Source organism: Rhineura floridana, chromosome 20, assembly GCF_030035675.1.
Source record: "Rhineura floridana isolate rRhiFlo1 chromosome 20, rRhiFlo1.hap2, whole genome shotgun sequence".
Lineage (NCBI taxonomy): Eukaryota > Metazoa > Chordata > Lepidosauria > Squamata > Rhineuridae > Rhineura > Rhineura floridana.
In genome coordinates this window covers 14,189,104-14,202,019 of record NC_084499.1, presented here as the reverse complement: position 1 = coordinate 14,202,019, position 12,916 = coordinate 14,189,104, and the positions used below count along the sequence as shown (strand labels likewise).

General features: G+C 46.3%; 1 protein-coding gene across 15 annotated transcripts in view; it reads right to left on the bottom strand.

The window, feature by feature from the left end:
* GARNL3 (GTPase activating Rap/RanGAP domain like 3) overlaps positions 1-12,916 on the bottom strand; it is a 120,486-nt gene that overhangs the window by 55,415 nt on the left and 52,155 nt on the right. Inside the window, exon 1 of one of the 15 annotated variants that reach the window (XM_061603797.1) lies at positions 784-802. The exons of the other annotated variants lie outside the window; for them this stretch is intronic. The gene's annotated coding sequence lies outside the window, so the exon portion shown is untranslated. Of the gene's footprint in view, positions 1-783; positions 803-12,916 lie in introns of those variants that run through there. 15 annotated transcript variants of the gene reach the window in all.

Genomic DNA, 12,916 nt, shown 5'->3' with positions numbered 1-12,916 from the left:
CCAAAGCTTTATTTATAGTAAAGGAGAGACTATCAATGTTACCCTCCAGGGAAATGCAACCATTCCTCCGCACCATTCCCGTGCAGTGGTTTGCAGCAACATCGCTCTGCAATTTAAACCATCTCGCCGCTCCTGCAAGGTTGCTTTGTGGTTTGCTACAGGCATCCTGCGGACAGAAACCGCTGGCAATTTCTAACCACGCAGCCCAAACCTAGACTTCTGAAAGCGCTCCCCATGACACCCCCTCCCCAAGGAAGACCAGCAGGGATAACTTTGAAAAACAATTGTGGGGCGTGAATGAATGAATGTGAATCTAAAAAAAGAAAATAAAAATGGGGGGGGGAAGGAAACATAATCGAATGTACATCAGAGGGAGTCGGACAAACGAGAGAGAAAAGGCAGGCGCACTTGGTTTCTCCACAGACGGACGCCGACTAATGGCTCCAGTAAAAGCTTAATGAGAGAGATGAAATCAAAATGTGGTTTGAGGGATATCAGGTTGTCCAAAGTCTGGTTATTCATCAGGAGAGGGGGGGAAATCAAATCAGGTGAGGGGAATCTTCATCCTTCTAGATGTTGCTGAACTACAACTCCCATCAGCCCCAGCAATTATGGTCAAAGGGCCAGAGATGTTGAGAGTTCTAGTCTGACAACATTTGGAGGGCCACAGGTTCCCCACACCTGTTTTAAATGGAAATGCCAGGAACTGAACCTCATGTGTAAGGCATTACTCTAGCATCAAGTTAAAGGGCTCTTCTCAAGGGAGAAGTACCTCCTACCTACTTTTTCCGGGATCCAGCAACTGACCCTGGAGACCTTGGACTTGGTAACACCCAGTCTGGATTTAGATATAGGCCACAGCCTCAGCCTTGCACTGAGTGATGGATTGTCTTTTGCAGAGGGCTTAATCCTGTCCAAACAGCAACAGCCCCGTTTCTATGACTGCAGCCATGCCTCTCTCTCCTTGCAAGTAACATGGGGAGCACCGCCTTTTGACAAGAGAGTACTGGGAACAGGAATACTGAGTGCTTGCCAATAAACTCCGCTAATGTTTGGAGGCAAATTCACAGCATGTTTCAGCTGGCTGGGCTTTGTGCTGTCTCTCTCCCCACCCCCACCCCCGGGGTCAATCTTCTCCCCAGACGCCGCTTGGCCAGACTTATGTTCCCACGTTCCTGACGTGCTCAGAGAGATTATTCATCCTTGGGTACTTTGCTGAAAGCAGTCAGCAGTTCATAATTAAAGTCTTGGATGTGCTTCACTCCTGGGCTGCTCTCGGCAAAGTCGACCGGCCACAAATGTTATGGCAAAGGTATAGCTGCTATAGTCAAGCTTTTGGAACATAGGAAGCTGGCTTATGCAGTCAGACTACTGGTCCATCCAGCTTAGCTTTGTCTACATTAGGGGGGGAGACACTTTTACGCTCTGTGGACTGGATCTTTTTCTGGCCCCGCCCCGCAGGCCAACTCTGACAGGCGGGCAGGGCAACCCACTTGTCAAACATGTGATGCCATCATGATGTCACATAAGAGACAGGTGGGTTGTCCCATCCACCTGTCAAAATCCCTTGGGTGGGGCTCCCAAGCTTGCGAGCTCTAGCACAAGTGGTGTCATCAGCCTTACGCTTTGCCCACCACCCTGCGCTGTTCCTCTCCACCTCCAATGTCGGAACCCTTTGCCAGCCTTTTTCTTCCTTCTGCCTCTGATCTCTGCTTGAATAAGCAGCGCTCGGGGGAAGAAGTAGTGCCCACTGAATGCTGCCCCCTCCTTGAGCAAGACCCATCAGCTGACGGCAGTTGGGAACCCACTTTCCTACAGCCAAGGAACAATCTGGAGCCCACTTTAAGCTTCCTTTGAAGTCCCACCCTTACCTGGCCCACATCTGATGTCCTGTACAATGTCAGGTGTCGGGTGGGCGGGCGTTGCTTCCCTCCAATGGCCTTGTGGGCTGAATGGGAAGAATTGGTGGGCCAAGTTTGGCCTGTGGGCCGGAGGTTCCCCACCGCTAGTCTATACTGGCTGACAGCAATTCTCCCGGGTCTTACACAGGGGGCCTTCCCAGACCTACCTGGTGGAGCCAGGGACTGAACCTGGGACCTTCTGCATGCAAAGCAGATGCTCTACCCACTGAGCTGTATGGCCCAGCTTTGCATCTGCGCTGTTGGGGATAACGCCAAGCATCTTGCTGAAACCTTACCCACAACTCCAGTCATAGTTCAATGGAAATGGGCGGAAGTGCTTCATTAAATGAGCTGGTAGCACCAAGGATGTGGCATTTCAGTTCAAATCAACATGCTGAAAAACAGTTCCCGCACCAGTCTGGGTTGCCACTTTGTCAGTTTTATTGATTTTATTTTCCTTCCCCCCCCCCAATTATATCCTGTCTGCTTGGTTTATATCCTGCCCCTGTAGGGCTTGTGCTTTTTAGTTTTTAATTTTTTTTAACAGCCCTGGCTGGTTCTTAAATGCCCAGTTCCTATTCACTTGTAACAATCAATTCCTTAATAAGAACTTGCCAGATCAGAACAAAATTCCATCAAGTACAGTATACTAAAAACAGCCGGCCAGATGACTCTGGGTGTTTCATCAGCAGGACCCAAAGGTGTCAGCTAGGCCCTGTTTATCCCCTGGCACTTGGGTGTCCTCCAGATATTGTTGGACTGCATCTCTCATCAGCCCAGCCAGCATGGCCAATGATCAGGGACGATGGGAGTTGTAGTCCAGCATCATCTGGAGGGCATCACATTGGCTACTGATACGCTTCTTGTAACACTCATTTCTACCTTCGCTATAAGCATTGTTGCGCGACCCTGTGAGATCGAACCACAAACCTAGTGGAAGGAACCTAGCTTCTGCCTTCAGTTGCTCTATGCTCCCAATCCAGAGACTCTTGCGTGAAACATTCAGCAGATTAGGGACTGTAGATACAACCCTGGCCTCTGCTGTCAACCAGGGTACCAAGGAGCCTGCAAGATCGCACCCCTTGCCTCCCAGGAAGAGAACATCACAGCAAGTGGGGGGAGGAGACCAGCCTGGTCCCATCCACTGACCAGAGAAGCAGCGGCTACAGGCTGTTTGCTGTCTCCCTCCCCTCCAAAAGAACACTCTGCTCCAACTTGCCACTCTGCTTGGGACTGAAAACCTGAAAGCTCCATCTGTCAGCCAGAGGACGAAGGGCCACTGAGACGGTGAACTCCTAGCCTCCCAAGGAAGGAGAACACGGCAAGGGGGAGACCAGCCTGGCCACATCCAGTGGCTGGAGAAGGATCAGCGGCAGGGAGTTTGCATCCCTCTCCCCACTTTGCTGGAAAGCACACTTGGCACCCACTAATAGTTGGCTTGGGACAGAAGAACCAAAGGGAAGCATGCGTGGGTCCCACCCATCAACCTAAGGTCTGCTGGGGATGTGTACATGGGGATTTTGGAGTTGTGTGTGGGTCACTAACTGATACTTACGAACCAGGGATGGGGGAAGAAATTTGATTCAGTCTACACTTAAAGGAGAACCTACTTTATCCGCACTTCTGCAAAATGAAACACAGGCAGCCTTCAGAATTTGCACCTTTCTGAATTTTGCACCACGGTTACCCACCCAAGTAATGCATACAAAATCACAGCTACTAACTAGGGGAAAGCGTCCATAAAAAAACCCAAACCACATGAATAACATACAAAAATGTGTGACATTAGGGAAAAAATGGCTTGGTAAAAATGTGCATGTTAGGCAAAATGGCACAACAACGCGTGTAGATCATTGCTTTTTAATATGTTCTTAAACCTTCTTTAAAATGTTTTTAATCTTAGAAGATGTTTTGAAAGCTTTTTGTAAGTAACATTTTTGAAGATGTTTTGTTTTAATGTGTTTCAAAGTTTGTTTTGATGATGCTTGAATGTTTTTAGTGCTTTTGTTTGCTGCCCTGGGCTCCTGCTGAGAGGAAGGGTGGGATATAAATCAAATAATAATAATAGATTATAGGAAATGCTGATGTATTTTCACAAGGATTGAAAAAACCTAAACAATCTGCAAACTTGTGTGGAAATGTAGAGAACCGAACTCCAGATCGGAAAAATGAGAAGCCAAAATGGAGAGATCCATCAATCCTTACTTATAACTTGCCTTGAGCATCATTTGATTGAAAGGCAGGTATAAATCTTCCAAATAAATCCTTTGGGCTCAGACCCTCAGTGCCAATCAAGCCTGGCAGAACAGCTAAAGTGAGCTATGCATATGTACATACTAGTTTTCGTTGAGGTCCCGGAGATACTAGGAAACAAGTAGGGAATGATGGAATTGGATCTCCTCTCTCACAACAACGTACACCGCTTGATCTGCGTGCCGAGAGCTGTCACTTGTCTGCAAAACCTCCACATAAAAAGATCATGCAGAGTCTGGTTTATATCATCCCAGTCTTACTCTGAACTGGAAATTGCATTATATTTCAAGGCTTCCAAGCTCCCAGACACGCAGAGCCTTTGAGAGCTGCCAGAGAAGGCTGCATGTAAACAGAACATGGTCTGGTTTTATTTATATAGAATTTTTTTTGATGGTGAATCTTTGGCTCTGCTTTGATTCTCTCTCTCTGTCTGCTGTATCCGAAAACGATTGTCATTAGCGGCGGCATAACAGAGAAGATAGTCGCTTGGTGCAAACGGGAAAACCGAGTAGGACTGAGCTACTGGGGCAGGTGGCGTGAATCAAAAGGCTTCTGGAGAATTTAGTGAAGTGGTTAAAAAGCAGCAACAGCAATATGTGTGCAATCTCATTAGAGTCAACGCTGCAAGACACAGAAGGGTAGACAATTTTGCTCCCACATTTAAGAAACAAAACACGACAGCTCCCAACTTGGCTGAGTACTGGAGCTGGAGGATAATTTTAGCCAATAGATCAATACATCTAAGATATGCTGGGGGGGGGAGGAATAGTTGAAGCATCCCATCCGTTTCTCTCTCTTGCCCAGGAAGGAATGCATTTTTGTAAGACACCCACACGTTATTTTATTCACATATTTTCACCCCAGCCCTTCGTCCTGGAAGCTTCTCCTTGCTTTCACCTTCACAACAACCCTGTGAGGTAGGACAGGCCAAGAAAGGATGCTCACAGTCCCTCAGCGACCTCCATGTCTGAGAAGGGGCTTAAACCCAGGGTTACCATCGGGGCCTGGCATGGCCAGGGGAAGGCAATGTGTTCCCCAGACACACAGAGGATCAGTTTTTGGAAGGCAAGGCTAGGGAATTGCACTCTGCAAGAGAGGGCCTCTGACAGATCACCGTCTTATCAGGAGGTCCATTCCTTATAGGAAATGGGTCTTTAGTATGGTGGTGCCTACTCTTTGGAAATCTCTCCCATTAGTTAATAGACAGTTGGTCTCCCTGCTGTCTTTTCAATTAAAGACCTCCCTCTTTCAAAAAGCCTTTTAAGTTAAGATCTATATCCCAGCTTGCATCTGTACTGGAACTATTTTTAACTGTTTTATGTGTGGAATTGTTTTTATATATTGTTTTTACACTTGTTTTTATGGTTGTAACTGTTTCATTTGTTTTCTAAGTACAGGCGGGCCTCGCTTATACGGCAGGTTCCGTTTCGGACCCCCGCCGTAAAGCGGAAATCACCGTAAAGCGGAACCCCATTGAATATAATGGGGTGTGTCGTGAGAAAATGACGCCAAAATGCCGGAAAAGGGCAAAATTGGCTTTAAAAACGGGGAATCAAAGCCGCCGCATTAGCGGAACACCGGGAAGCGAAGGGCTGGGAAGCGGGACCCTACTGTATATATTTTATTGTTGCAAACCACCCTGGAACCTTGTGGTTAGGGATGGGATCAGTTGGCCGGTGCCGTTTCGAAAGCATTCTGTCAATCTAACAGGCCAGGATCAATTCAAGTTCGTTCTTTGTCTACTAGCCACTGCTTTTACCGATCTGTTTTTTGTCCTCTTGCAAAAAATATTGACATTAATCCCATTATTTTTAAAAGCAATATAGATACTTGGAAATGTCAATAAATGAAAGGAAATGTCAATTAAATTATCGTTCTTAATATTGATATTTTAGAGACAGATTTTTTCCAAAACAATTTCCATTTTCAAAAATAGCTGTGGAAAATCGCTACATAAAAGTCCGACGTGCAACAACTGAGAGCAAGTGAATTAACGGAAAAATCAGTACCAGATCCAAATTGGGTGGAATTTTAGCACATTCCTACTTGTGGTGAAGGACGGGTAAGAAATCTAATAAAATAAATAGATAAAATAAGGCAAGGAAGTCTTGTATGGCTGCTCAGCGGGACAAGTTGCTCAGATTAAGGAACTGCACCTGCAAGCAACTGTATAGAGCCAGCCAGGACACTTTTGGCTCCTCGGGTCACTTGGTCCGGCTCAGCTGACGAGTAGCAGTGCCATTTCCGGACATCACATGGGCAGCGATGTAGCACAGCAAACATCAGGCCTATAGTTCCCTTGGCCTAAGAACCATCCTAGCAATGCAGGGAATGAGTAGCCTGAGCTTTGCTACTAGACATTCTGGTTTGAGTCTTCTGGCATCTTATTATCTCCTCCACAAGGGTTCTCTAAAGGTGCATAGCCTGAAAGCGACTGCCTGCTGCAATCTTCCCTGTCCCCACATACAGCTATTTAGGCAGAAGCAGGAGAAAGACAAGGTACCCCACATTGAGAAAAATCCTTTCGTATGACCAGGGATGTAAGACGGTAGCAAATTCTATTCCAACCTGTCTTAATCACGGTCGGCACTGTTTCCGTTCTGCTGTGGTTCCGTTTCCACCAAATATTATGTTCCCCCTAGCAAATAATGTGCCCTTTATTTTGGCAAAGTGTCTGTGCCAAAGTATAGGAGAGCTTTTCTTTTCTGGCTAGGGTTAATGCCAGGCCCTCTGTGACAATGGAAGGACAGTGATCAGAGACTGATCATGATCAGAGATTGTGTCCATGTGGTTCCAGTGCTGGGGAGTCTATAGCACACATCCTTTCGTATTGTAATTTTTATAAGGGTGCAAGGGACAGGCTGCCACACCCCATTTTGGAATGGTTTCCTGGTTGAGTTGATGGAGCTGTTTTGAAAGTATGTTTTAACCTGTAATAGCCCCTATGTCATTTTAAATGTTGCCAAATTTTTAAGCATTGGTATTGACATTAGGGCTCAAATGCTTGCTGATTAGCAGTTTATAGAGCAACCAGTTTTAAAGTTTGTTGAATTGTTTGTAATGGTCGCCAGATCAATAAACATATTCAGTCAGGCCAAATGTTACGTTAACTGTCTCACTGCCCACTATTTATCTTTAAGCTATGCACTTATTTACGTAGATTGCATAAGTTACAAACTGAAATGAAATTTCAAATTGAACATAATTAATGGCATAATTATTTCCGCACCATTCATTCCGGTGCAAAAGGAAACACAATTTAAATGAGGGAAATGAATGACGTATCATTTGCGGACTGAAAAACAACCACCACCACCAACAGCCGATTGGTATTCGCTGGATTGATTTCTGTTCCGGCCATGGGGTGAATAAGCAAACATTGGCAAGCAAAGATCCCTAACTATTTACTACTGACAAGGAATTACTCCGCCGCAGTGGTAAACGCACCACACAGAAAATCAAGGAAGCAGACACTCTGCTTGGAAGGCAGATCAAAATCTGTTCAAAGGTGCTTCAAAGGATGCGCCACTCAATGTGCAGCTTGCGCCCCTGGAGATCTGAAGATGAATCCCAGCAGCTGACAGCACGGAGGCTGTCAAAACCAGGGCTGTGGAGTCGGAATCGGAAGCAATTTTGGGTGGAGTCGGTAGAAATGTACCGACTCCGGCTTCAAAATAAATTTTGATTGACAAATTTTTTAAAATATAAATTCAAAATGTCAAAGAAGCTTCCCAGGAAGTCAGCTGTAGTTCAGCATATCACCGTAACTCAAGATGGAAAACATTTTGTGTGTCAGTGTATGACACAGGACCCAGATGAAGACAAATGCTGTGATGCCAAGATCAGCGCATATTCAGGCAGCGATAAAAATGCTCTTAGGAGAGCTTCCAATTTAAAAAGACATTTACAGCCCTTTCCAGGGCTGTGGAGTTGGAAGCAATTTGGGGTGGAGTCGGAGTTGGACAGTAGAAAAATAGAGGAGTCGGAGTCGAAGGTTTGGAGTACCGACTCCACAGCCCTGGTCAAAACTAGAATGCAAACGCCCATGCGGCATAGTCTCTCTCTCTCTCTCCCCCCACCCCCATGCAATTCCCCTGCCCCACCCACAAGACAGGTTTCAGCTGCGTGTTTAATTAAAAAGTGCAACGCGCCAGCCTTATGAATGCTCGAGACCGTCACATCCAACCACAGAAGCAAATGCGGTATTTCAACAGCAGCACAACAGGCAAGAGTCCCTTTCAGGATATTGGGAGTTTAAAAAATGGAGAGCAGGGGTGGGATTTTTTCCCACTCTTTGAAGTGCTGCTGACCTAACAAGAAAAGCCAATTGGGGTTGGATGATAGGCAGAGCTAGTGCTGATAGTACATAGGAAAATGGACTGCCTTCAAGTTGATCCTGACTTATGGCTACCCTATGAATAGGGTTTTCATGGTAAGCGGTATTCAGAGGGGGTTTCCCATTGCCTCCCTCTGAGGTTGAGAGGCAGTGACTGCCCCAAGGTCACCCAGTGCGCTTCATGGCTGTGTGGGGAGTCAAACCCTGGTCTCCCAGGTCGTAGTCCAACACTCTAACCACTACACCACACTGGCTCCCTCGCTGGATCGTCACCTTGTAGTGGTGAGTGGGCTTGCATGTTCCAATGAACCCTGTGAGCAATGCCGTTGGGAGTCATGTACTCCCAGCAGGGTCACCCATGGCGGTAAGGTCATAGAATCATAGAATCATAGAATAGTAGAGTTGGAAGGGGCCTACAAGGTCATCGAGTCCAACCCCCTGCTCAATGCAGGAATCCAAGTCAAAGCATTCCCGACAGATGGCTGTCCAGCTGCCTCTTGAATGCCTCCAGTGTCAGAGAGCCCACTACCTCTCTAGATAATTGGTTCCATTGTCATATGGCTCTAACAGTTAGGAAGTTTTTCATGATGTCCAGTCGAAATCTGGCTTCCTGCAACTTGAGCCCATTATTCCGTGTCCTGCACTCTGGGACGATTGAGAAGAGATCCTGGCCCTCCTATATGTGACAACCTTTCATGTACTTGAAGAGTGCTATCATATCTCCCCTCAGTCTTCTCTTCTCCAGGCTAAACATGCCCAGTTCTTTCAGTCTCTCCTCATAGGGCTTTGTTTCCAGTCCCCTGATCATCCTTGTTGCCCTCCTCTGAACCTGTTCCAGTTTGTCTGCATCCTTCTTGAAGTGCGGAGACCAGATCTGGACACAGTATTCAAGATGAGGCCTAACCAGTGCTGAATAGAGGGGAACTAGTACTTCACGCGATTTGGAAACTATACGTATGTTAACAATATCCAATTCTGTTTCTCTCTCTCCCTCATCCGAGAAAGGGGAGGCCAGGCAGGTGCTGAATCAGGGTGTGGACTTTATAATGGCCTGGATGAGGGCCAATAAACCACAACCAAATCCCAACAAGATAGAGGCACATTGGGTGCATGGTTCCCAGTTTGAGAAACTGATGTACATCCTGTTCTGGATGGGGTTGCCCTACCCCTGAAAGAGCAGGTACACTGTTTTGGGGGTACTCCTTGATCCAACGTTGAGACTCAGGAGGTCTCAGTGGCCCTATCTGCATTTTTTTCAGAATTGGCTGTTTGACCAGCTGTTCCTGATCAAGGGATAGTCCCGTTGGATTACTGTCGGTTGGATTACTGTGATGCATTGTACGTGGGGCTGCCCTTAAGGACGACCCAGAAACTTCAGCTAGAGCAGAACTTGGCTGCCATGAGTCCCCTCTGGAGAGCCAATTTTGTTTTACAGGAGAACGCTGGCAAAAGGATACTGAGCACTTGGCAAGTTAGAGCCAGGTGAGCCTCCTGAAATCCTGGAGAGCTTCTGAGCTAGATCGGTCAACGGCGTGATTCGGTAGAAGACAGCCTCCTAGGTTCCTATTTTAAAAACCTTTACTAACAGTTTGGAAGATGGAGTCTGTTTAGCTCAGGACCATAGCCCGGGAACGAAGGTTAGTCCTGATTAAATCCAGCATACACCAAAGCTGCCCCATAAGGCAAGACATACAGGCACCCATATTGGGGGGGGGGGACATTTAAAATCAGGGAAACGGCTAAAAGGAAAAAGGGTTAATCCCTCCCTTCTGCTCGAGTGGTTCTGATCCGATTCCTCAGCATCCCGTGACTGTATTAACACTTTCAAAACATGGAGATCCCAACACAAATCTTCCTAGTCACGTCTAACTTTGGCCCTTACCAGCCAGCTGTAGCTCGAAAGCTGCATTTTGGAGAGGCAGGCAGAGAATCATAGAATAGTAGAGTTGGAAGGGGCCTATAAGGCCATCAAGTCCAACCCCCTGCACAATGCAGGAATCCAAATCAAAGCATTCCCAACAGATGGCTGTCCAGCTGCCTCTTGAATGCCTCCATACGTTCAAGAAACCAAGGCTTCAGTTCAAAGAAATTCAGTGCTAGCCCTATTCAGAGTAGACCCACTGAACTTAATGAACATGGCTCGCGTAGGTTCATTACTTTCACTGGGTCTACCCTGAGTAGGTCTCCGTTGAATATAATCCCAGAAGCTGCATTTTTCTTTTTTAAAAAAGAAACTACGTTTGACTATTTGGATATCAAACTCTTTAAGATCCATCTTCAAATGCAGGGGGGGGGGAATCAGGTGGAGAGAAGAGATTTTAAACTCTTTCCAGATGAAAACAAAAAGCAATTTCATTCATAAGCATTTGTCCCAGGTTGTCGTTAACCAGGTTTGTTTCCCTAGATGCCGACGAGGCTGCTTTCTACCTGAACCGGATCACTCCGATGCTGGTCATCTGTCAAAGGGAGCAGACTAGATCTGCATACAAAATGGGCATTAACGCAAGCTACGTACAACAAAACAAAACCATGCCATCCTTTCTCCTTTTCCTGCTGCAGAAGGCTTGCTGGGAATGTTAAACAAACTCTTCCTTTTCTAAACAGTCCTCCTCTCCCTGTCCCCAACACCTTTTAAATTACCACGTTTAAAAAAAAAAGAAGGAAATTTGAATTCATTATTTTTCTTTTCTCCTGGAAGCAGCATACTGGCTTCAACTGAAGTATATGTCAAGCAAGGCGGGGAAATAAATTTTAAAAAGGAAGCCTTTTAATTGAGTCTATATATAGAGACCCCCTTTCACAAATCCAGGTTAAAAAAAAAACACAGCTTGACATTTCGCCAGCTACCATCCCATTGGCCCGAATCGGAGGTTCATGCCAGGGACATTTTTAACCCTTTAAAAAGTGATAATTATGCACTGAAATAGATTGTTATCCCCCCCGCCAAGCTTCGGCTGCCCAGAAGTCGCCTTTGATGCCAAGGCAATCACATGAGCATCACTTCTTTGTAAAAATGTGCGAATGATATCGATGCACATTCATTTTAATATGTTGGGAGCCTGCCCTTCCTCCATGGAGGCAAAGATCGGTATGCGTTGTTTCCCTTCCCCTGGGTCCCCCTTTTATATTCACATCAACCCTGTGAGGTAGGTTAGCCTGAGACCGTTAACATGACTGATGCAAGGTTGCCCAGTGAGCTTCATGACTCAGAGGGAACCTGAACATGGGTCTTCCTAGTCTTTATTCCGCACACTAACCACAGCAACACGCTGGGTCTCATAGCCCTGAAAATTATTGCTCTCTTCAAATCCTTAACCGTTGCACATTCCATGCCACTGCCACATAGGGAGGAGGCGTACCTCGGTGGCAGAGCATGTGGGACTTGGGATGGAGAAGCTGCGGCCCTCCAAAAGGTGTTGGACTCCAGCTACCATCATTCCCAAACACTGGCCACGCTGACTAGGGCTGATGGGAGTTGGAGTCCAGCAATACCTGGCGAGGCAGAGGTCTCACATCCCTGCTCAAGAACCAGTCCTTCCCAATCCAATGGCGCAGAAGACTGCAGCCCTAGGCGCCAGGGCAATGTCTGACGCTCCACTTCATTTCTCCTTGAAACCTACACATCCTAATGCTGAAATGTAAAAACCGCCACCCTTCCCAACAGCAGCCAAGGCACAATCTAAGTGCCACGTCGGTGAATAAATTAGCTCCTTAAAAATCTGAAGGGCAATAAAATTGAAAACATTTTATTTAAAAGCAAAATGCGCACGGAAGGAACACAATGTACTTTAAAAAAAGAGAGGGACTGCTGAATTTCAATGGCTGCAGCTACGGAAAAAGGGAAACGCTTGGAGAGGGATGCTGTCCGACTCCTCTTGCTTGCGTGAGGAATTTATGTGAAACATTTCTGAATGACTCCAAGAGAATTGCAAATAATTTTTTAAAAGGTCCAGGGAAACCCTAGAGAACGAAAAAATAATATATACGAGAATGGTGGGTTGTAGCCAGTGCTAGTCATATTCAAGAGTAGACCCACTGAAAATAATGAACAAGATTAACTTAGGGCCATTAATTTCAATGGGTCTACTCTGCATAGATTTTAGTTGGATGCAATATATACATATACGCACACACACTGCTGAAAGAATTGCACTGGCTACCTAGCTACTGGGCTAAGTTCAAGGTTCTGGTTTTGGTGTACAAAATCCTATACAGCTTGGGACCAGGATACCCAAAAGATCGTCTTAGCCCTTATATACCCAGTCGATCACTGCGCTCTGCAGGCAAGGGCCTCCTGCAGATACCATCTGATCAGGAGGTCCGTTCCTCACAACATAGGAAGCAGACCTTTCGTGTAGTGGCACCGACCCTTTGGAATTCCCTCCCCTTAAATATTAGACTGGCGCCATCTCTGTTATCTTTTCAG